Consider the following 16,568-nt stretch of genomic DNA (forward strand, 5'->3'; position numbering starts at 1 on the left):
GTGTAATGGTTAGCACTCAGAACTCTGAATCTTGGGATCCGAGTTCAAGTCTCGGTGGAACCTGTGCCGTTATTTGTGCCTTGGAAGCACCTATTGGGCGTTTGGAAGCAACGGCACTTCAAATATTTTAGTCATTTGCAAGAAGACATTGTAATAACAACGTTCTTCTGAAATGCATCGGATTAGGGCACAGTGCCTTGTTAGCGCAGTAGGCAGCGCGTCAGTCTCATAATCTGAAGGTCGTGAGTTCGATCCTCACACAGGGCAAGGCTTTTAAAAGCTGCAGTGAATCAAATGTTTGACGCCTATTACAAAACTAGCAACTCAACAATGATTCCGCCCGAGCTCGAACCGGGGACCTTGCGCGTGTGAAGCGCACGTGATAACCGCTACACTACGTAATCCAATGAATTTTGGAACCTATGACGAAGGAAAGCAATACAAGGCTAAAATAGCTAGAGAAAAAAGCAAAAACATGTCGCTTGTTAGTTGCCAGATTCCGTAGTGTAGTGGTTATCACGTGCGCTTTACACGCGCAAGGTCCCCGGTTCGAGCCCGGGCGGAATCATTGATGTTTCCGCGAAGCGAACCTCGGAAGAGCCTCTGTAGGTTCCATGGTGTAATGGTTAGCACTCAGGACTCTGAATCCTGCGATCCGAGTTCAAGTCTCGGTGGAACCTGTGCCGTTATTTGTGCTTCGGAAGCACCTATTGGGCGTTTGGAAGCAACGGCACTTCAAATATTTTAGTCATTTGCAAGAAGACATTGTAATAACAACGTTCTTCTGAAATGCATCGGATTAGGGCACAGTGCCTTGTTAGCGCAGTAGGCAGCGCGTCAGTCTCATAATCTGAAGGTCGTGAGTTCGATCCTCACACAGGGCAAGGCTTTTAAAAGCCGCAGTGAATCAAATGTTTGACGCCTATTACAAAACTAGCAACTCAACAATGATTCCGCCCGAGCTCGAACCAGGGACCTTGCGCGTGTGAAGCGCACGTGATAACCGCTACACTACGTAATCCAATGAATTTTGGAACCTATGACGAAGGAAAGCAATACAAGGCTAAAATAGCTAGAGAAAAAAGCAAAAACATGTCGCTTGTTAGTTGCCAGATTCCGTAGTGTAGTGGTTATCACGTGCGCTTTACACGCGCAAGGTCCCCGGTTCGAGCCCGGGCGGAATCATTGATGTTTCCGCGAAGCGAACCTCGGAAGAGCCTCTGTAGGTTCCATGGTGTAATGGTTAGCACTCAGGACTCTGAATCCTGCGATCCGAGTTAAAGTCTCGGTGGAACCTGTGCCGTTATTTGTGCTTCGGAAGCACCTATTGGCCGTTTGGAAGCAACGGCACTTCAAATATTTTAGTCATTTGCAAGAAGACATTGTAATAACAACGTTCTTCTCAAATGCAACGGATTAGGGCACAGTGCCTTGTTAGCGCAGTAGGCAGCGCGTCAGTCTCATAATCTGAAGGTCGTGAGTTCGATCCTCACACAGGGCAAGGCTTTTAAAAGCCGCAGTGAATCAAATGTTTGACGCCTATTACAAAACTAGCAACTCAACAATGATTCCGCCCGAGCTCGAACCGGGCACCTTGCGCGTGTGAAGCGCACGTGATAACCGCTACACTACGTAATCCAATGAATTTTGGAACCTATGACGAAGGAAAGCAATACAAGGCTTAAATATCTAGAGAAAAAAGCAAAAACATGTCGCTTGTTAGTTGCCGTATTCCGTAGTGTAGTGGTTATCACGTGCGCTTTACACGCGCAAGGTCCCCGGTTCGAGCCCGGGCGGAATCATTGATGTTTCCGCGAAGCGAATCTCGGAAGAGCCTCTGTAGGTTCCATGGTGTAATGGTTAGCACTCAGGACTCTGAATCTTGGGATCCGAGTTCAAGTCTCGGTGGAACCTGTGCCGTTATTTGTGCCTTGGAAGCACCTATTGGGCGTTTGGAAGCAACGGCACTTCAAATATTTTAGTCATTTGCAAGAAGACATTGTAATAACAACGTTCTTCTGAAATGCATCGGATTAGGGCACAGTGCCTTGTTAGCGCAGTAGGCAGCGCGTCAGTCTCATAATCTGAAGGTCGTGAGTTCGATCCTCACACAGGGCAAGGCTTTTAAAAGCTGCAGTGAATCAAATGTTTGACGCCTATTACAAAACTAGCAACTCAACAATGATTCCGCCCGAGCTCGAACCGGGGACCTTGCGCGTGTGAAGCGCACGTGATAACCGCTACACTACGTAATCCAATGAATTTTGGAACCTATGACGAAGGAAAGCAATACAAGGCTAAAATAGCTAGAGAAAAAAGCAAAAACATGTCGCTTGTTAGTTGCCAGATTCCGTAGTGTAGTGGTTATCACGTGCGCTTTACACGCGCAAGGTCCCCGGTTCGAGCCCGGGCGGAATCATTGATGTTTCCGCGAAGCGAACCTCGGAAGAGCCTCTGTAGGTTCCATGGTGTAATGGTTAGCACTCAGGACTCTGAATCCTGCGATCCGAGTTCAAGTCTCGGTGGAACCTGTGCCGTTATTTGTGCTTCGGAAGCACCTATTGGGCGTTTGGAAGCAACGGCACTTCAAATATTTTAGTCATTTGCAAGAAGACATTGTAATAACAACGTTCTTCTGAAATGCATCGGATTAGGGCACAGTGCCTTGTTAGCGCAGTAGGCAGCGCGTCAGTCTCATAATCTGAAGGTCGTGAGTTCGATCCTCACACAGGGCAAGGCTTTTAAAAGCCGCAGTGAATCAAATGTTTGACGCCTATTACAAAACTAGCAACTCAACAATGATTCCGCCCGAGCTCGAACCAGGGACCTTGCGCGTGTGAAGCGCACGTGATAACCGCTACACTACGTAATCCAATGAATTTTGGAACCTATGACGAAGGAAAGCAATACAAGGCTAAAATAGCTAGAGAAAAAAGCAAAAACATGTCGCTTGTTAGTTGCCAGTTTCCGTAGTGTAGTGGTTATCACGTGCGCTTTACACGCGCAAGGTCCCCGGTTCGAGCCCGGGCGGAATCATTGATGTTTCCGCGAAGCGAACCTCGGAAGAGCCTCTGTAGGTTCCATGGTGTAATGGTTAGCACTCAGGACTCTGAATCCTGCGATCCGAGTTAAAGTCTCGGTGGAACCTGTGCCGTTATTTGTGCTTCGGAAGCACCTATTGGCCGTTTGGAAGCAACGGCACTTCAAATATTTTAGTCATTTGCAAGAAGACATTGTAATAACAACGTTCTTCTCAAATGCAACGGATTAGGGCACAGTGCCTTGTTAGCGCAGTAGGCAGCGCGTCAGTCTCATAATCTGAAGGTCGTGAGTTCGATCCTCACACAGGGCAAGGCTTTTAAAAGCCGCAGTGAATCAAATGTTTGACGCCTATTACAAAACTAGCAACTCAACAATGATTCCGCCCGAGCTCGAACCGGGCACCTTGCGCGTGTGAAGCGCACGTGATAACCGCTACACTACGTAATCCAATGAATTTTGGAACCTATGACGAAGGAAAGCAATACAAGGCTTAAATATCTAGAGAAAAAAGCAAAAACATGTCGCTTGTTAGTTGCCGTATTCCGTAGTGTAGTGGTTATCACGTGCGCTTTACACGCGCAAGGTCCCCGGTTCGAGCCCAGGCGGAATCATTGATGTTTCCGCGAAGCGAATCTCGGAAGAGCCTCTGTAGGTTCCATGGTGTAATGGTTAGCACTCAGGACTCTGAATCCTGCGATCTGAGTTCAAGTCTCGGTGGAACCTGTGCCGTTATTTGTGCTTCGGAAGCACCTATTGGGCGTTTGAAGCAACGGCACTTCAAATATTTTAGTCATTTGCAAGAAGACATTGTAATAACAACGTTCTTCTGAAATGCATCGGATTAGGGCACAGTGCCTTGTTAGCGCACTAGGCAGCGCGTCAGTCTCATAATCTGAAGGTCGTGAGTTCGATCCTCACACAGGGCAAGGCTTTTAAAAGCCGCAGTGAATCAAATGTTTGACGTTTATTACAAAACTAGCAACTCAACAATGATTCCGCCCGAGCTCGAACTGGGGACCTTGCGCGTGTGAAGCGCACGTGATAACCTCTACACTACGTAATCCAATGAATTTTGGAACCTATGACGAAGGAAAGCAATACAAGGCTTAAATATCTAGAGAAAAAAGCAAAAACATGTCGCTTGTTAGTTGCCAGATTCCGTAGTGTAGTGGTTATCACGTGCGCTTTACACGCGCAAGGTCCCCGGTTCGAGCCCGGGCGGAATCATTGATGTTTCCGCGAAACGAACCTCGGAAGAGCCTCTGTAGGTTCCATGGTGTAATGGTTAGCACTCTAGACTCTCAATCTTGGGATCCGAGTTCAAGTCTCGGTGGAACCTGTGCCGTTATTTGTGCCTCGGAAGCACCTATTGGGCGTTTGGAAGCAACGGCACTTCAAATATTTTAGTCATTTGCAAGAAGACATTGTAATAACAACGTTCTTCTGAAATGCATCGGATTAGGGCACAGTGCCTTGTTAGCGCAGTAGGCAGCGCGTCAGTCTCATAATCTGAAGGTCGTGAGTTCGATCCTCACACAGGGCAAGGCTTTTAAAAAGCCGCAGTGAATCAAATGTTTGTCGCCTATTACAAAACTAGCAACTCAACAATGATTCCGCCCGAGCTCGAACCGGGGACCTTGCGCGTGTGAAGCGCACGTGATAACCGCTACACTACGTAATCCAATGAATTTTCAAACCTATGACGAAGGAAAGCAATACAAGGCTAAAATAGCTAGAGAAAAAAGCAAAAACATGTCGCTTGTTAGTTGCAAGATTCCGTAGTGTAGTGGTTATCATGTGCGCTTTACACGCGCAAGGTCCCCTGTTCGAGTCCGGGCGGAATCATTGATGTTTCCACGAAGCGAATCTCGGAAGAGCCTCTGTAGGTTCCATGGTGTAATGGTTAGCACTCAGGACTCTGAATCCTGCGATCCGAGTTCAAGTCTCGGTTGAACCTGGGCCGTTATTTGTGCTTCGGAAGCACCTATTGGGCGTTTGGAAGCAACGGCACTTCAAATATTTTAGTCATTTGCAAGAAGACATTGTAATAACAACGTTCTTCTGAAATGCATCGGATTAGGGCACAGTGCCTTGTTAGCGCAGTAGGCAGAGCGTCAGTCTCATAATCTGAAGGTCGTGAGTTCGATCCTCACACAGGGCAAGGCTTTTAAAAGCCGCAGTGAATCAAATGTTTGATGCCTATTACAAAACTAGCAACTCAACAATGATTCCGCCCGAGCTCGAACTGGGGACCTTGCGCGTGTGAAGCGCACGTGATAACCGCTACACTACGTAATCCAATGAATTTTGGAACCTATGACGAAGGAAAGCAATACAAGGCTTAAATATCTAGAGAAAAAAGCAAAAACATGTCGCTTGTTAGTTGCCAGATTCCGTAGTGTAGTGGTTATCACGTGCGCTTTACACGCGCAAGGTCCCCGGTTCGAGCCCGGGCGGAATCATTGATGTTTCCGCGAAACGAACCTCGGAAAAGCCTCTGTAGGTTCCATGGTGTAATGGTTAGCACTCAGGACTCTCAATCTTGGGATCCGAGTTCAAGTCTCGGTGGAACCTGTGCCGTTATTTGTGCCTCGGAAGCACCTATTGGGCGTTTGGAAGCAACGGCACTTCAAATATTTTAGTCATTTGCAAGAAGACATTGTAATAACAACGTTCTTCTGAAATGCATCGGATTAGGGCACAGTGCCTAGTTAGCGCAGTAGGCAGCGCGTCAGTCTCATAATCTGAAGGTCGTGAGTTCGATCCTCACACAGGGCAAGGCTTTTAAAAGCCGCAGTGAATCAAATGTTTGTCGCCTATTACAAAACTAGCAACTCAACAATGATTCCGCCCGAGCTCGAACCGGGGACCTTGCGCGTGTGAAGCGCACGTGATAACCGCTACACTACGTAATCCAATGAATTTTGGAACCTATGAAGAAGGAAAGCAATACAAGGCTAAAATAGCTAGAGAAAAAAGCAAAAACATGTCGCTTGTTAGTTGCCAGATTCCGTAGTGTAGTGGTTATCACGTGCGCTTTACACGCGCAAGGTCCCCGGTTCGAGCCCGGGCGGAATCATTGATGTTTCCGCGAAGCGAATCTCGGAAGAGCCTCTGTAGGTTCCATGGTGTAATGGTTAGCACTCAGGACTCTGAATCCTGCGATCCGAGTTCAAGTCTCGGTGGAACCTGTGCCGTTATTTGTGCTTCGGAAGCACCTATTGGGCGTGTGGAAGCAACGGCACTTCAAATATTTTAGTCATTTGCAAGAAGACATTGTAATAACAACGTTCTTCTGAAATGCATCGGATTAGGGCACAGTGCCTTGTTAGCGCACTAGGCAGCGCGTCAGTCTCATAATCTGAAGGTCGTGAGTTCGATCCTCACACAGGGCAAGGCTTTTAAAAGCCGCAGTGAATCAAATGTTTGACGCCTATTACAAAACTAGTAACTCAACAATGATTCCGCCCGAGCTCGAACTGGGGACCTTGCGCGTGTGAAGCGCACGTGATAACCGCTACACTACGTAATCCAATGAATTTTGGAACCTATGACGAAGGAAAGCAATACAAGGCTAAAATAGCTAGAGAAAGAAGCAAAAACATGTCGCTTGTTAGTTGCCAGATTCCGTAGTGTAGTGGTTATCACGTGCGCTTTACACGCGCAAGGTCCCCGGTTCGAGCCCGGGCGGAATCATTGATGTTTCCGCGAAACGAACCTCGGAAGAGCCTCTGTAGGTTCCATAGTGTAATGGTTAGCACTCAGGACTCTCAATCTTGGGATCCGAGTTCAAGTCTCGGTGGAACCTGTGCCGTTATTTGTGCCTCGGAAGCACCTATTGGGCGTTTGGAAGCAACGGCACTTCAAATATTTTAGTCATTTGCAAGAAGACATTGTAATAACAACGTTCTTCTGAAATGCATCGGATTAGGGCACAGCAGTGCCTTGTTAGCGCAGTAGGCAGCGCGTCAGTCTCATAATCTGAAGGTCGTGAGTTCGATCCTCACACAGGGCAAGGCTTTTAAAAGCCGCAGTGAATCAAATGTTTGACGCCTATTACAAAACTAGCAACTCAACAATGATTCCGCCCGAGCTCGAACCGGGGACCTTGCGCGTGTGAAGCGCACGTGATAACCGCTACACTACGTAATCCAATGAATTTTGGAACCTATGACGAAGGAAAGCAATACAAGGCTAAAATAGCTAGAGAAAAAAGCAAAAACATGTCGCTTGTTAGTTGCCAGATTCCGTAGTGTAGTGGTTATCACGTGCGCTTTACACGCGCAAGGTCCCCGGTTCGAGCCCGGGCGGAATCATTGATGTTTCCGCGAAGCGAACCTCGGAAGAGCCTCTGTAGGTTCCATGGTGTAATGGTTAGCACTCAGGACTCTGAATCCTGCGATCCGAGTTCATGTCTCGGTGGAACCTGTGCCGTTATTTGTGCCTCGGAAGCACCTATTGGGCGTTTGGAAGCAACGGCACTTCAAATATTTTAGTCATTTGCAAGAAGACATTGTAATAACAACGTTCTTCTGAAATGCATCGGATTAGGGCACAGTGCCTTGTTAGCGCAGTAGGCAGCGCGTCAGTCTCATAATCTGAAGGTCGTGAGTTCGATCCTCACACAGGGCAAGGCTTTTAAAAGCCGCAGTGAATCAAATGTTTGACGCCTATTACAAAACTAGCAACTCAACAATGATTCCGCCCGAACTCGAACCGGGGACCTTGCGCGTGTGAAGCGCACGTGATAACCGCTACACTACGGAATCCAATGAATTTTGGAACCTATGACGAAGGAAAGCAATACAAGGCTAAAATAGCTAGAGAAAGAAGCAAAAACATGTCGCTTGTTAGTTGCCAGATTCCGTAGTGTAGTGGTTATCACGAGCGCTTTACACGCGCAAGGTCCCCGGTTCGAGCCCGGGCGGAATCATTGATGTTTCCGCGAAGCGAACCTCGGAAGAGCCTCTGTAGGTTCCATGGTGTAATGATTAGCACTCAGGACTCTGAATCCTGCGATCCGAGTTCAAGTCTCGGTGGAATCTGTGCCGTTATTTGTGCCTCGGAAGCACCTATTGGGCGTTTGGAAGCAACGGCACCTCAAATATTTTAGTCATTTGCAAGAAGACATTTTAATAACAACGTTCTTCTGAAATGCATCGGATTAGGGCACAGTGCCTTGTTAGCGCAGTAGGCAGCGCGTCAGTCTCATAATCTGAAGGTCGTGAGTTCGATCCTCACACAGGGCAAGGCTTTTAAAAGCCGCAGTGAATCAAATGTTTGACGCCTATTACAAAACTAGCAACTCAACAATGATTCCGCCCGAACTCGAACCGGGGACCTTGCGCGTGTGAAGCGCACGTGATAACCGCTACACTACGTAATCCAATGAATTTTGGAACCTATGACGAAGGAAAGGAATACAAGGCTAAAATAGCTAGAGAAAGAAGCAAAAACATGTCGCTTGTTAGTTGCCAGATTCCGTAGTGTAGTGGTTATCACGTGCGCTTTACACGCGCAAGGTCCCCGGTTCGAGCCCGGGCGGAATCATTGATGTTTCCGCGAAGCGAACCTCGGAAGAGCCTCTGTAGGTTCCATGGTGTAATGGTTAGCACTCAGGACTCTGAATCCTGCGATCCGAGTTCAAGTCTCGGTGGAACCTGTGCCGTTATTTGTGCCTCGGAAGCACCTATTGGGCGTTTGGAAGCAACGACACTTCAAATATTTTAGTCATTTGCGAGAAGACATTGTAATAACAACGTTCTTCTGAAATGCATCGGATTAGGGCACAGCAGTGCCTTGTTAGCGCAGTAGGCAGCGCGTCAGTCTCATAATCTGAAGGTGGTGAGTTCGATCCTCACACAGGGCAAGGCTTTTAAAAGCCGCAGTGAATCAAATGTTTGACGCCTATTACAAAACTAGCAACTCAACAATGATTCCGCCCGAGCTCGAACCGGGGACCTTGCGCGTGTGAAGCGCACGTGATAACCGCTACACTACGTAATCCAATGAATTTTGGAACCTATGACGAAGGAAAGCAATACAAGGCTAAAATAGCTAGAGAAAAAAGCAAAAACATGTCGCTTGTTAGTTGCCAGATTCCGTAGTGTAGTGGTTATCACGTGCGCTTTACACGCGCAAGGTCCCCGGTTCGAGCCCGGGCGGAATCATTGATGTTTCCGCGAAGCGAACCTCGGAAGAGCCTCTGTAGGTTCCATGGTGTAATGATTAGCACTCAGGACTCTGAATCCTGTGATCCGAGTTCAAGTCTCGGTGGAACCTGTGCCGTTATTTGTGCCTCGGAAGCACCTATTGGGCGTTTGGAAGCAACGGCACCTCAAATATTTTAGTCATTTGCAAGAAGACATTGTAATAACAACGTTCTTCTGAAATGCATCGGATTAGGGCACAGTGCGTTGTTAGCGCAGTAGGCAGCGCGTCAGTCTCATAATCTGAAGGTCGTGAGTTCGATCCTCACACAGGGCAAGGCTTTTAAAAGCCGCAGTGAATCAAATGTTTGACGCCTATTACAAAACTAGCAACTCAACAATGATTCCGCCCGAGCTCGAACCGGGGACCTTGCGCGTGTGAAGCGCACGTGATAACCGCTACACTACGTAATCCAATGAATTTTGGAACCTATGACGAAGGAAAGCAATACAAGGCTAAAATAGCTAGAGAAAGAAGCAAAAACATGTCGCTTGTTAGTTGCCAGATTCCGTAGTGTAGTGGTTATCACGTGCGCTTTACACGCGCAAGGTCCCCGGTTCGAGCCCGGGCGGAATCATTGATGTTTCCGCGAAGCGAACCTCGGAAGAGCCTCTGTAGGTTCCATGGTGTAATGATTAGCACTCAGGACTCTCAATCCTGCGATCCGAGTTCAAGTCTCGGTGGAACCTGTGCCGTTATTTGTGCCTCGGAAGCACCTATTGGGCGTTTGGAAGCAACGGCACCTCAAATATTTTAGTCATTTGCAAGAAGACATTGTAATAACAACGTTCTTCTGAAATGCATCGGATTAGGGCACAGTGCCTTATTAGCACAGTAGGCAGCGCGTCAGTCTCATAATCTGAAGGTCGTGAGTTCGATCCTCACACAGGGCAAGGCTTTTAAAAGCCGCAGTGAATCAAATGTTTGACGCCTATTACAAAACTAGCAACTCAACAATGATTCCGCCCGAGCTCGAACCGGGGACCTTGCGCGTGTGAAGCGCACGTGATAACCGCTACACTACGTTATCCAAAGAATTTTGGAACCTATGACGAAGGAAAGCAATACAAGGCTAAATAAGCTAGAAAAAAAGCAAAAACATGTCGCTTGTTAGTTGCCAGATTCCGTTGTGTAGTTGTTATCACGTGCGCTTTACACGCGCAAGGTCCCCGGTTCGAGCCCGGGCGGAATCATTGATGTTTCCGCGAAGCGAACCTCGGAAGAGCCTCTGTAGGTTCCATGGTGTAATGGTTAGCACTCAAGACTCTGAATCCTGCGATCCGAGTTCAAGTCTCGGTGGAACCTGTGCCGTTATTTGTGCCTCGGAAGCACCTATTGGGCGTTTGGAAGCAACGACACTTCAAATATTTTAGTCATTTGCAAGAAGACATTGTAATAACAACGTTCTTCTAAAATGCATCGGATTAGGGCACAGTGCCTTGTTAGCGCAGTAGGCAGCACGTCAGTCTCATAATCTGAAGGTCGAGAGTTCGATCCTCACACAGGGCAAGGCTTTTAAAAGCCGCAGTGAGTCAAATGTTTGACGCCTATTACTAAACTAGCAACTCAACAATGATTCCGCCCGAGCTCGAACCGAGAACCTTGTGCGTGTGAAGCGCACGTGATAACCGCTACACTACGTAATCCAATGAATTTTGGAACCTATGACGAAGGAAAGCAATACAAGGCTAAAATAGCTAGAGAAAAAAGCAAAAACATGTCGCTTGTTAGTTGCCAGATTCCGTAGTGTAGTGGTTATCACGTGCGCTTTACACGCGCAAGGTCCCCGGTTCGAGCCCGGGCGGAATCATTGATGTTTCCTCGGAACCTCGAAAGAGCCTCTGTAGGTTCCATGGTGTAATGGTTAGCACTCAGGACTCTGAATCCTGCGATCCGAGTTCAAGTCTCGGTGGAACCTGTGCCGTTATTTGTGCCTCGGAAGCACCTATTGGGCGTTTGGAAGCAACGGCACTTCAAATATTTTAGTCATTTGTAAGAAGACATTGTAATAACAACATTCTTCTGAAATGCATCGGATTAGGGTACAGTGCTTTGTTAGCGCAGTAGGCAGCGCGTCAGTCTCATAATATGAAGGTCGTGAGTTCGATCCTCACACAGGGCAAGGCTTTTAAAAGCCGCAGTGAATCAAATGTTTGACGCCTATTACAAAACTAGCAACTGAACAATGATTCCGCCCGTGCTCGAACCGGGGACCTTGCGCGTGTGAAGCGCACGTGAAAAGTGCTACACTACGGAATCCAATGAATTTTGGAACGTATGACAAAGGAAAGCAATACAAGGCTAAAATAGCTAGAGAAAAAAGCAAAAACATGTCGCTTGTTAGTTGCCAGATTCTGTAGTGTAGTGGTTATCACGTGCGCTTTACACGCGCAAGGTCCCCGGTTCGAGCCCGGGCGGAATCATTGATGTTTCCGCGAAGCGAACCTCGGAAGAGCCTCTGTAGGTTCCATGGTGTAATGATTAGCACTCAGGACTCTCAATCCTGCGATCCGAGTTCAAGTCTCGGTGGAACCTGTGCCGTTATTTGTGCCTCGGAAGCACCTATTGGGCGTTTGGAAGCAACGGCACTTCAAATATTTTAGTCATTTGCAAGAAGACATTGTAATAACAACGTTCTTCTGAAATGCATCGGATTAGGGCACAGTGCCTTATTAGCACAGTAGGCAGCGCGTCAGTCTCATAATCTGAAGGTCGTGAGTTCGATCCTCACACAGGGCAAGGCTTTTAAAAGCCGCAGTGAATCAAATGTTTGACGCCTATTACAAAACTAGCAACTCAACAATGATTCCGCCCGAGCTCGAACCGGGGACCTTGCGCGTGTGAAGCGCACGTGATAACCGCTACACTACGTTATCCAAAGAATTTTGGAACCTATGACGAAGGAAAGCAATACAAGGCTAAATAAGCTAGAAAAAAAGCAAAAACATGTCGCTTGTTAGTTGCCAGATTCCGTAGTGTAGTGGTTATCACGTGCGCTTTACACGCGCAAGGTCCCCGGTTCGAGCCCGGGCGGAATCATTGATGTTTCCTCGGAACCTCGAAAGAGCCTCTGTAGGTTCCATGGTGTAATGGTTAGCACTCAGGACTCTGAATCCTGCGATCCGAGTTCAAGTCTCGGTGGAACCTGTGCCGTTATTTGTGCCTCGGAAGCACCTATTGGGCGTTTGGAAGCAACGGCACTTCAAATATTTTAGTCATTTGTAAGAAGACATTGTAATAACAACATTCTTCTGAAATGCATCGGATTAGGGCACAGTGCTTTGTTAGCGCAGTAGGCAGCGCGTCAGTCTCATAATATGAAGGTCGTGAGTTCGATCCTCACACAGGGCAAGGCTTTTAAAAGCCGCAGTGAATCAAATGTTTGACGCCTATTACAAAACTAGCAACTGAACAATGATTCCGCCCGTGCTCGAACCGGGGACCTTGCGCGTGTGAAGCGCACGTGAAAAGTGCTACACTACGGAATCCAATGAATTTTGGAACGTATGACAAAGGAAAGCAATACAAGGCTAAAATAGCTAGAGAAAAAAGCAAAAACATGTCGCTTGTTAGTTGCCAGATTCTGTAGTGTAGTGGTTATCACGTGCGCTTTACACGCGCAAGGTCCCCGGTTCGAGCCCGGGCGGAATCATTGATGTTTCCGCGAAGCGAACCTCGGAAGAGCCTCTGTAGGTTCCATGGTGTAATGGTTAGCACTCAGGACTCTGAATCCTGCGATCCAAGTTCAAGTCTCGGTGGAACCTGTGCCGTTATTTGTGCCTCGGAAGCACCTATTGGGCGTTTGGAAGCAACGGCACTTCAAATATTTTAGTCATTTGCAAGAAGACATTGTAATAACAACGTTCTTCTGAAATGCATCGTATTAGGGTACAGTGCCTTGTTAGCGCAGTAGGCAGCGCGTCAGTCTCATAATCTGAAGGTCGTGAGAGCGATCCTCACACAGGGCAAGGCTTTTAAAAGCCGCAGTGAATCAAATGTTTGACGCCTATTACAAAACTAGCAACTCAACAATGATTCCGCCCGAGCTCGAACCGGGGACCTTGCGCGTGTGAAGCGCACGTGATAACCGCTACACTACGTAATCCAATGAATTTTGGAACCTATGACGAAGGAAAGCAATACAAGGCTAAAATAGCTAGAGAAAAAAGCAAAAACATGTCGCTTGTTAGTTGCCAGATTCCGTTGTGTAGTGGTCGGATCGCAGGATTCAGAGTCCTGAGTGCTAACCATTACACCATGGAACCTACAGGGGCTCTTCCGAGGTTCGCTTCGCAGAAACATCAATGATTCCGCCCGAGCTCGAACCGGGGACCTTGCGCGTGTAAAGCGCACGTGATAACCGCTACACTACGTAATCCAATGAATTTTGGAACCTATGACGAAGGAAAGCAATACAAGGCTAAAATAGCTAGAGAAAAAAGCAAAAACATGTCGCTTGTTAGTTGCCAGATTCCATAGTGTAGTGGTTATCACGTGCGCTTTACACGCGCAAGGTCCCCGGTTCGAGCCCGGGCGGAATCATTTATGTTTCCGCGAAGCGAACCTCGGAAGAGCCTCTGTAGGTTCCATGGTGTAATGGTTAGCACTCAGGACTCTGAATCTTGGGATATGAGTTCAAGTCTCGGTGGAACCTGTGCCGTTATTTGTGCCTCGGAAGCACCTATTGGGCGTTTGGAAGCAACGGCACTTCAAATATTTTAGTCATTTGCAAGAAGACATTGTAATAACAACGTTCTTCTGAAATGCATCGGATTAGGGCACAGTGCCTTGTTAGCGCAATAGGCAGCGGGTCAGTCTCATAATCTGAAGGTCGTGAGTTCGATCCTCACACAGGGCAAGGCTTTTAAAAGCCGCAGTGATTCAAATGTTTGACGCCTATTACAAAACTAGCAACTCAACAATGATTCCGCCCGGGCTCGAACCGGGGACCTTGCGCGTGTGAAGCGCACGTGATAACCGCTACACTACGGAATCCAATGAATTTTGGAACCTATGACGAAGGAAAGCAATACAAGGCTAAAATAGCTAGAGAAAAAAGCAAAAACATGTCGCTTGTTAGTTGCCAGATTCCGTAGTGTAGTGGTTATCACGTGCGCTTAACACGCGCAAGGTCCCCGGTTCGAGCCCGGGCGGAATCATTGATGTTTCCGCGAAGCGAACCTCGGAAGAGCCTCTGTAGGTTCCATGGTGTAATGGTTAGCACTCAGGACTCTGAATCTTGGGATCCGAGTTCAAGTCTCGGTGGAACCTGTGCCGTTATTTGTGCCTCGGAAGCACCTATTGGGCGTTTGGAAGCAACGGCACTTCAAATATTTTAGTCATTTGCAAGAAGACATTGTAATAACAACGTTCTTCTGAAATGCATCGGATTAGGGCACAGTGCCTTGTTAGCGCAGTAGGCAGCGCGTCAGTCTCATAATCTGAAGGTCGTGAGTTCGATCCTCACACAGGGCAAGGCTTTTAAAAGCCGCAGTGAATCAAATGTTTGACGCCTATTACAAAACTAGCAACTCAACAATGATTCCGCCCGAGCTCGAACCGGGGACCTTGCGCGTGTGAAGCGCACGTGATAACCGCTACACTACGTTATCCAATGAATTTTGGAACCTATGACGAAGGAAAGCAATACAAGGCTAAATAAGCTAGAAAAAAAGCAAAAACATGTCGCTTCTTAGTTGCCAGATTCCGTTGTGTAGTGGTCGGATCGCATGATTCAGAGTCCTGAGTGCTAACCATTACACCATGGAACCTACAGGGGCTCTTCCGAGGTTCGCTTCGCAGAAACATCAATGATTCCGCCCGAGCTCGAACCGGGGACCTTGCGCGTGTAAAGCGCACGTGATAACAGCTACACTACGTAATCCAATGAATTTTAGAACCTATGACGAAGGAAAGCAATACAAGGCTAAAATAGCTAGAGAAAAAAGCAAACACATGTCGCTTGTTAGTTGCCAGATTTCATAGTGTAGTGGTTATCACGTGTGCTTTACACGCGCAAGGTCCCCGGTTCGAGCCCGGGCGGAATCATTGATGTTTCCGCGAAGCGAACCTCGGAAGAGCCTCTGTAGGTTCCATGGTGTAATGGTTAGCACTCAGGACTCTGAATCTTGGGATCCGAGTTCAAGTCTCGGTGGAACCTGTGCCGTTATTTGTGCCTCGGAAGCACCTATTGGGCGTTTGGAAGCAACGGCACTTCAAATATTTTAGTCATTTGCAAGAAGATATTGTAATAACAACGTTCTTCTGAAATGCATCGGATTAGGGCACAGTGCCTTGTTAGCGCAGTAGGCAGCGCGTCAGTCTCATAATCTGAAGGTCGTGAGTTCGATCCTCACACAGGGCAAGGCTTTTAAAAGCCGCAGTGAATCAAATGTTTGACGCCTATTACAAAACTAGCAACTCAACAATGATTCCGCCCGGGCTCGAACCGGGGAGCTTGCGCGTGTGAAGCGCACGTGATAACCGCTACACTACGGAATCCAATGAATTCTGGAACCTATGACGAAGGAAAGCAATACAAGGCTAAAATAGCTAGAGAAAAAAGCAAAAACATGTCGCTTGTTAGTTGCCAGATTCCGTAGTGTAGTGGTTATCACGTGCGCTTAACACGCGCAAGGTCCCCGGTTCGAGCCCGGGCGGAATCATTGATGTTTCCGCGAAGCGAACCTCGGAAGAGCCTCTGTAGGTTCCATGGTGTAATGGTTAGCACTCAGGACTCTGAATCTTGGGATCCGAGTTCAAGTCTCGGTGGAACCTGTGCCGTTATTTGTGCCTCGGAAGCACCTATTGGGCGTTTGGAAGCAACGGCACTTTAAATACTTTAGTCATTTGCAAGAAGACATTGTAATAACAACGTTCTTCTGAAATGCATCGAATTAGGGCACAGCGCCTTGTTAGTGCAGTAGGCAGCGCGTCAGTCTCATAATCTGAAGGTCGTGAGTTCGATCCTCACACAGGGCAAGGCTTTTAAAAGCCGCAGTGAATCAAATGTTTGACGCCTATTACCAAACTAGCAACTCAACAATGATTCCGCCCGAGCTCGAACCGGGGATCTTGCGCGTGTGAAGCGCACGTGATAACCGCTACACTACGTTATCAAATGAATTTTGGAACCTATGACGAAGGAAAGCAATACAAGGCTAAATAAGCTAGAAAAAAAGCAAAAACATGTCGCTTGTTAGTTGCCAGATTCCGTTGTGTAGTGGTTATCACGTGCGCTTTACACGCGCAAGGTCCCCGGTTCGAGCCCGGGCGGAATCATTGATGTTTCCGCGAAGCGAACCTCGGAAGAGCCT

The 16,568-nt window shown here is 47.5% G+C and overlaps 58 non-coding genes across 58 annotated transcripts; 57 read left to right on the forward strand and 1 right to left on the reverse strand.

The window, feature by feature from the left end:
• The first annotated feature begins 194 nt into the window (after positions 1-194).
• On the forward strand, positions 195-267 carry Trnam-cau (transfer RNA methionine (anticodon CAU)). The gene has a single exon. It is a non-coding gene; the product is annotated as a tRNA-Met (tRNA).
• Positions 268-495: 228 nt separating this feature from the next.
• Trnav-uac (transfer RNA valine (anticodon UAC)) lies at positions 496-568 on the forward strand. The gene has a single exon. It is a non-coding gene; the product is annotated as a tRNA-Val (tRNA).
• Positions 569-608: 40 nt separating this feature from the next.
• Positions 609-680, forward strand: Trnaq-cug (transfer RNA glutamine (anticodon CUG)). Its single transcript has one exon. It is a non-coding gene; the product is annotated as a tRNA-Gln (tRNA).
• A 131-nt stretch (positions 681-811) lies between these two features.
• On the forward strand, positions 812-884 carry Trnam-cau (transfer RNA methionine (anticodon CAU)). Its single transcript has one exon. It is a non-coding gene; the product is annotated as a tRNA-Met (tRNA).
• Positions 885-1,112: 228 nt separating this feature from the next.
• Positions 1,113-1,185, forward strand: Trnav-uac (transfer RNA valine (anticodon UAC)). Its single transcript has one exon. It is a non-coding gene; the product is annotated as a tRNA-Val (tRNA).
• A 40-nt stretch (positions 1,186-1,225) lies between these two features.
• Trnaq-cug (transfer RNA glutamine (anticodon CUG)) lies at positions 1,226-1,297 on the forward strand. Its single transcript has one exon. It is a non-coding gene; the product is annotated as a tRNA-Gln (tRNA).
• A 131-nt stretch (positions 1,298-1,428) lies between these two features.
• On the forward strand, positions 1,429-1,501 carry Trnam-cau (transfer RNA methionine (anticodon CAU)). Its single transcript has one exon. It is a non-coding gene; the product is annotated as a tRNA-Met (tRNA).
• Positions 1,502-1,729: 228 nt separating this feature from the next.
• Positions 1,730-1,802, forward strand: Trnav-uac (transfer RNA valine (anticodon UAC)). Its single transcript has one exon. It is a non-coding gene; the product is annotated as a tRNA-Val (tRNA).
• A 40-nt stretch (positions 1,803-1,842) lies between these two features.
• Positions 1,843-1,914, forward strand: Trnaq-cug (transfer RNA glutamine (anticodon CUG)). Its single transcript has one exon. It is a non-coding gene; the product is annotated as a tRNA-Gln (tRNA).
• Positions 1,915-2,045: 131 nt separating this feature from the next.
• Positions 2,046-2,118, forward strand: Trnam-cau (transfer RNA methionine (anticodon CAU)). The gene has a single exon. It is a non-coding gene; the product is annotated as a tRNA-Met (tRNA).
• A 228-nt stretch (positions 2,119-2,346) lies between these two features.
• Trnav-uac (transfer RNA valine (anticodon UAC)) lies at positions 2,347-2,419 on the forward strand. The gene has a single exon. It is a non-coding gene; the product is annotated as a tRNA-Val (tRNA).
• A 40-nt stretch (positions 2,420-2,459) lies between these two features.
• On the forward strand, positions 2,460-2,531 carry Trnaq-cug (transfer RNA glutamine (anticodon CUG)). The gene has a single exon. It is a non-coding gene; the product is annotated as a tRNA-Gln (tRNA).
• A 131-nt stretch (positions 2,532-2,662) lies between these two features.
• Trnam-cau (transfer RNA methionine (anticodon CAU)) lies at positions 2,663-2,735 on the forward strand. The gene has a single exon. It is a non-coding gene; the product is annotated as a tRNA-Met (tRNA).
• A 228-nt stretch (positions 2,736-2,963) lies between these two features.
• On the forward strand, positions 2,964-3,036 carry Trnav-uac (transfer RNA valine (anticodon UAC)). Its single transcript has one exon. It is a non-coding gene; the product is annotated as a tRNA-Val (tRNA).
• Positions 3,037-3,076: 40 nt separating this feature from the next.
• On the forward strand, positions 3,077-3,148 carry Trnaq-cug (transfer RNA glutamine (anticodon CUG)). Its single transcript has one exon. It is a non-coding gene; the product is annotated as a tRNA-Gln (tRNA).
• A 131-nt stretch (positions 3,149-3,279) lies between these two features.
• Trnam-cau (transfer RNA methionine (anticodon CAU)) lies at positions 3,280-3,352 on the forward strand. Its single transcript has one exon. It is a non-coding gene; the product is annotated as a tRNA-Met (tRNA).
• A 228-nt stretch (positions 3,353-3,580) lies between these two features.
• Trnav-uac (transfer RNA valine (anticodon UAC)) lies at positions 3,581-3,653 on the forward strand. Its single transcript has one exon. It is a non-coding gene; the product is annotated as a tRNA-Val (tRNA).
• Positions 3,654-3,693: 40 nt separating this feature from the next.
• Trnaq-cug (transfer RNA glutamine (anticodon CUG)) lies at positions 3,694-3,765 on the forward strand. The gene has a single exon. It is a non-coding gene; the product is annotated as a tRNA-Gln (tRNA).
• Positions 3,766-4,196: 431 nt separating this feature from the next.
• Trnav-uac (transfer RNA valine (anticodon UAC)) lies at positions 4,197-4,269 on the forward strand. The gene has a single exon. It is a non-coding gene; the product is annotated as a tRNA-Val (tRNA).
• A 40-nt stretch (positions 4,270-4,309) lies between these two features.
• On the forward strand, positions 4,310-4,381 carry Trnae-cuc (transfer RNA glutamic acid (anticodon CUC)). The gene has a single exon. It is a non-coding gene; the product is annotated as a tRNA-Glu (tRNA).
• Positions 4,382-4,512: 131 nt separating this feature from the next.
• Trnam-cau (transfer RNA methionine (anticodon CAU)) lies at positions 4,513-4,585 on the forward strand. The gene has a single exon. It is a non-coding gene; the product is annotated as a tRNA-Met (tRNA).
• A 229-nt stretch (positions 4,586-4,814) lies between these two features.
• On the forward strand, positions 4,815-4,887 carry Trnav-uac (transfer RNA valine (anticodon UAC)). Its single transcript has one exon. It is a non-coding gene; the product is annotated as a tRNA-Val (tRNA).
• A 544-nt stretch (positions 4,888-5,431) lies between these two features.
• Positions 5,432-5,504, forward strand: Trnav-uac (transfer RNA valine (anticodon UAC)). The gene has a single exon. It is a non-coding gene; the product is annotated as a tRNA-Val (tRNA).
• Positions 5,505-5,544: 40 nt separating this feature from the next.
• Positions 5,545-5,616, forward strand: Trnae-cuc (transfer RNA glutamic acid (anticodon CUC)). Its single transcript has one exon. It is a non-coding gene; the product is annotated as a tRNA-Glu (tRNA).
• Positions 5,617-6,048: 432 nt separating this feature from the next.
• On the forward strand, positions 6,049-6,121 carry Trnav-uac (transfer RNA valine (anticodon UAC)). Its single transcript has one exon. It is a non-coding gene; the product is annotated as a tRNA-Val (tRNA).
• A 40-nt stretch (positions 6,122-6,161) lies between these two features.
• Positions 6,162-6,233, forward strand: Trnaq-cug (transfer RNA glutamine (anticodon CUG)). Its single transcript has one exon. It is a non-coding gene; the product is annotated as a tRNA-Gln (tRNA).
• A 432-nt stretch (positions 6,234-6,665) lies between these two features.
• Trnav-uac (transfer RNA valine (anticodon UAC)) lies at positions 6,666-6,738 on the forward strand. The gene has a single exon. It is a non-coding gene; the product is annotated as a tRNA-Val (tRNA).
• Positions 6,739-6,778: 40 nt separating this feature from the next.
• On the forward strand, positions 6,779-6,850 carry Trnae-cuc (transfer RNA glutamic acid (anticodon CUC)). The gene has a single exon. It is a non-coding gene; the product is annotated as a tRNA-Glu (tRNA).
• Positions 6,851-6,984: 134 nt separating this feature from the next.
• Trnam-cau (transfer RNA methionine (anticodon CAU)) lies at positions 6,985-7,057 on the forward strand. Its single transcript has one exon. It is a non-coding gene; the product is annotated as a tRNA-Met (tRNA).
• Positions 7,058-7,285: 228 nt separating this feature from the next.
• On the forward strand, positions 7,286-7,358 carry Trnav-uac (transfer RNA valine (anticodon UAC)). The gene has a single exon. It is a non-coding gene; the product is annotated as a tRNA-Val (tRNA).
• Positions 7,359-7,601: 243 nt separating this feature from the next.
• Positions 7,602-7,674, forward strand: Trnam-cau (transfer RNA methionine (anticodon CAU)). Its single transcript has one exon. It is a non-coding gene; the product is annotated as a tRNA-Met (tRNA).
• Positions 7,675-7,902: 228 nt separating this feature from the next.
• Trnav-uac (transfer RNA valine (anticodon UAC)) lies at positions 7,903-7,975 on the forward strand. Its single transcript has one exon. It is a non-coding gene; the product is annotated as a tRNA-Val (tRNA).
• A 243-nt stretch (positions 7,976-8,218) lies between these two features.
• On the forward strand, positions 8,219-8,291 carry Trnam-cau (transfer RNA methionine (anticodon CAU)). Its single transcript has one exon. It is a non-coding gene; the product is annotated as a tRNA-Met (tRNA).
• A 228-nt stretch (positions 8,292-8,519) lies between these two features.
• Positions 8,520-8,592, forward strand: Trnav-uac (transfer RNA valine (anticodon UAC)). The gene has a single exon. It is a non-coding gene; the product is annotated as a tRNA-Val (tRNA).
• Positions 8,593-8,632: 40 nt separating this feature from the next.
• Positions 8,633-8,704, forward strand: Trnaq-cug (transfer RNA glutamine (anticodon CUG)). Its single transcript has one exon. It is a non-coding gene; the product is annotated as a tRNA-Gln (tRNA).
• Positions 8,705-9,139: 435 nt separating this feature from the next.
• Positions 9,140-9,212, forward strand: Trnav-uac (transfer RNA valine (anticodon UAC)). The gene has a single exon. It is a non-coding gene; the product is annotated as a tRNA-Val (tRNA).
• A 40-nt stretch (positions 9,213-9,252) lies between these two features.
• Positions 9,253-9,324, forward strand: Trnaq-cug (transfer RNA glutamine (anticodon CUG)). The gene has a single exon. It is a non-coding gene; the product is annotated as a tRNA-Gln (tRNA).
• A 432-nt stretch (positions 9,325-9,756) lies between these two features.
• Trnav-uac (transfer RNA valine (anticodon UAC)) lies at positions 9,757-9,829 on the forward strand. The gene has a single exon. It is a non-coding gene; the product is annotated as a tRNA-Val (tRNA).
• Positions 9,830-9,869: 40 nt separating this feature from the next.
• Positions 9,870-9,941, forward strand: Trnae-cuc (transfer RNA glutamic acid (anticodon CUC)). Its single transcript has one exon. It is a non-coding gene; the product is annotated as a tRNA-Glu (tRNA).
• A 431-nt stretch (positions 9,942-10,372) lies between these two features.
• On the forward strand, positions 10,373-10,445 carry Trnav-uac (transfer RNA valine (anticodon UAC)). The gene has a single exon. It is a non-coding gene; the product is annotated as a tRNA-Val (tRNA).
• Positions 10,446-10,989: 544 nt separating this feature from the next.
• Trnav-uac (transfer RNA valine (anticodon UAC)) lies at positions 10,990-11,062 on the forward strand. Its single transcript has one exon. It is a non-coding gene; the product is annotated as a tRNA-Val (tRNA).
• A 36-nt stretch (positions 11,063-11,098) lies between these two features.
• Positions 11,099-11,170, forward strand: Trnaq-cug (transfer RNA glutamine (anticodon CUG)). The gene has a single exon. It is a non-coding gene; the product is annotated as a tRNA-Gln (tRNA).
• Positions 11,171-11,602: 432 nt separating this feature from the next.
• Positions 11,603-11,675, forward strand: Trnav-uac (transfer RNA valine (anticodon UAC)). The gene has a single exon. It is a non-coding gene; the product is annotated as a tRNA-Val (tRNA).
• A 40-nt stretch (positions 11,676-11,715) lies between these two features.
• Trnae-cuc (transfer RNA glutamic acid (anticodon CUC)) lies at positions 11,716-11,787 on the forward strand. The gene has a single exon. It is a non-coding gene; the product is annotated as a tRNA-Glu (tRNA).
• A 431-nt stretch (positions 11,788-12,218) lies between these two features.
• Positions 12,219-12,291, forward strand: Trnav-uac (transfer RNA valine (anticodon UAC)). The gene has a single exon. It is a non-coding gene; the product is annotated as a tRNA-Val (tRNA).
• Positions 12,292-12,327: 36 nt separating this feature from the next.
• On the forward strand, positions 12,328-12,399 carry Trnaq-cug (transfer RNA glutamine (anticodon CUG)). The gene has a single exon. It is a non-coding gene; the product is annotated as a tRNA-Gln (tRNA).
• A 432-nt stretch (positions 12,400-12,831) lies between these two features.
• Positions 12,832-12,904, forward strand: Trnav-uac (transfer RNA valine (anticodon UAC)). Its single transcript has one exon. It is a non-coding gene; the product is annotated as a tRNA-Val (tRNA).
• An 817-nt stretch (positions 12,905-13,721) lies between these two features.
• On the forward strand, positions 13,722-13,794 carry Trnav-uac (transfer RNA valine (anticodon UAC)). Its single transcript has one exon. It is a non-coding gene; the product is annotated as a tRNA-Val (tRNA).
• Positions 13,795-14,174: 380 nt separating this feature from the next.
• On the reverse strand, positions 14,175-14,247 carry Trnav-cac (transfer RNA valine (anticodon CAC)). The gene has a single exon. It is a non-coding gene; the product is annotated as a tRNA-Val (tRNA).
• Positions 14,248-14,338: 91 nt separating this feature from the next.
• Trnav-aac (transfer RNA valine (anticodon AAC)) lies at positions 14,339-14,411 on the forward strand. The gene has a single exon. It is a non-coding gene; the product is annotated as a tRNA-Val (tRNA).
• A 40-nt stretch (positions 14,412-14,451) lies between these two features.
• Positions 14,452-14,523, forward strand: Trnaq-cug (transfer RNA glutamine (anticodon CUG)). The gene has a single exon. It is a non-coding gene; the product is annotated as a tRNA-Gln (tRNA).
• A 131-nt stretch (positions 14,524-14,654) lies between these two features.
• Trnam-cau (transfer RNA methionine (anticodon CAU)) lies at positions 14,655-14,727 on the forward strand. Its single transcript has one exon. It is a non-coding gene; the product is annotated as a tRNA-Met (tRNA).
• Positions 14,728-15,227: 500 nt separating this feature from the next.
• Positions 15,228-15,300, forward strand: Trnav-uac (transfer RNA valine (anticodon UAC)). Its single transcript has one exon. It is a non-coding gene; the product is annotated as a tRNA-Val (tRNA).
• A 40-nt stretch (positions 15,301-15,340) lies between these two features.
• Positions 15,341-15,412, forward strand: Trnaq-cug (transfer RNA glutamine (anticodon CUG)). The gene has a single exon. It is a non-coding gene; the product is annotated as a tRNA-Gln (tRNA).
• Positions 15,413-15,543: 131 nt separating this feature from the next.
• On the forward strand, positions 15,544-15,616 carry Trnam-cau (transfer RNA methionine (anticodon CAU)). The gene has a single exon. It is a non-coding gene; the product is annotated as a tRNA-Met (tRNA).
• Positions 15,617-15,844: 228 nt separating this feature from the next.
• Positions 15,845-15,917, forward strand: Trnav-aac (transfer RNA valine (anticodon AAC)). Its single transcript has one exon. It is a non-coding gene; the product is annotated as a tRNA-Val (tRNA).
• Positions 15,918-15,957: 40 nt separating this feature from the next.
• On the forward strand, positions 15,958-16,029 carry Trnaq-cug (transfer RNA glutamine (anticodon CUG)). Its single transcript has one exon. It is a non-coding gene; the product is annotated as a tRNA-Gln (tRNA).
• Positions 16,030-16,460: 431 nt separating this feature from the next.
• Positions 16,461-16,533, forward strand: Trnav-uac (transfer RNA valine (anticodon UAC)). Its single transcript has one exon. It is a non-coding gene; the product is annotated as a tRNA-Val (tRNA).
• The last annotated feature ends 35 nt before the right edge of the window (positions 16,534-16,568 follow it).

The sequence above is a fragment of the Hydractinia symbiolongicarpus genome, chromosome 7, assembly GCF_029227915.1.
Source record: "Hydractinia symbiolongicarpus strain clone_291-10 chromosome 7, HSymV2.1, whole genome shotgun sequence".
NCBI lineage: Eukaryota > Metazoa > Cnidaria > Hydrozoa > Anthoathecata > Hydractiniidae > Hydractinia > Hydractinia symbiolongicarpus.